The following is a 1463-nucleotide window of genomic DNA, read 5'->3' as shown; positions in this document are numbered from 1 at the left end:
CAACATTCCCAGCGTACCCCCTCCTCACCAGAGTCATCATCGGCCACCACTTCACCCCTCCTGCCTTCAATCCAGTGCACTGCCCAGGGAAAGCTGCCACCCTTTCTTTACCTACACTCTGGGCCCCAGACTTTACACTTAGCCTAGTCATGCTTGTAGGAGAACTGTTAATAGATTGCCTAAGTTTGGATGGTAGCACTCAAAGCATCTTCAACATGTGTCGTTTGCAGTGGTTGTGACACAGTGGGCTAGGAAACAACAGGCTCACCCTAGGGCTGAGCGTATCCACTCTCTCCTCCCCTGTGTTGCGCCTCCAGTGTGGAGCTGAGGGAGGTATGGTGGCTTCAAAGGAGCACAGGAGGGTGGCATGGGGCCTGAGCCATACCTGCTGCCTGCACCTGTGGTCAGAGAAAAAAAGCCCCTTGACCACAATCACCGCTGTATGACTCTGGGAAAAAGCAACAAAGCTTCACATCTCAACAGTAAGTGAATCTTAGCTCTATAGCTCAAACTGACAGCATTAAAAGTCTACTTTCTTCTTGAAGAAACAATAAGCTACCAGCTTTTACTGAGGGGATGGGGTAGGTAGGGCATATGAAGCAGCTGTGGAAAAAACCCAAATCAAACTTTTCATCACGCGGCTGGCCAAGCTCAGGGCTCTCCCACTGTCCCAGCACAGGGCTGGACAGCAAGTGACTCCCCATCCCTGCCAGTGGGCCCCATGACAGGGCCTCAGCTGAGCCCAGCACGTCCCTGGCAGGTGAGTGAAGGGACACAATAGGAGCCCCGGCTCCTGTCAGTTCTCACCTGCTCCCCCTTCTGCTGATGGGACGGCCCAACCTGGGTCACGTAGTCTATCACGAGGTCCGGCTCTTCCAGAACATTATGAGCCTTTAGAACACAGTCAAATTGGATTCTACGCATTCACTTAAATAGTAAAAGTAAAATTTGGAAGAATGAAAAGGCTGACACAGTAGCACAACATGGTTTTGGTTTAACAGCAGCTTAAAAATGAACAAAAAGGAAACCTCTCATGCAGACACATCAGGTGGCATAAAACAATCAGCAATTTAATATGGCAGGGGCACCGTTAGCCATTCTCTGGCTCCCCACATGCGGGCCTGACTTGCCCCAAGGGCAGCATCAGCTCTTGGGTCACGGCTCCAAGCATCTGACCCCTGGGCAAAAGCCCTTTCTCACTGTCCTCTGGCTGATCCCTCCTAGAGAAAAGCCTAGCTCTCAAGGGAATGACCAATGTGGGTGCCCTCAGTCCAGCACTTACTACCACTTTCACTTCCTCCCCAACCAGTTGGGATATAAGATGCCATCTGATTAGAATATGAAAATTAAAGCATTTCTCTAATAACACAGTACCATTGATGAAGTCTCCATAGATTTTCTAGTCCAAATGCGTGTGAATATATATATATATTATATGAGAGAGTATAATATATATATATAAT

Source organism: Bison bison, unplaced genomic scaffold, assembly GCF_000754665.1.
Source record: "Bison bison bison isolate TAMUID 2011002044 unplaced genomic scaffold, Bison_UMD1.0 scf7180017864537, whole genome shotgun sequence".
Taxonomy (NCBI): domain Eukaryota; kingdom Metazoa; phylum Chordata; class Mammalia; order Artiodactyla; family Bovidae; genus Bison; species Bison bison.
Note: the sequence above shows the minus strand (reverse complement) of the source record.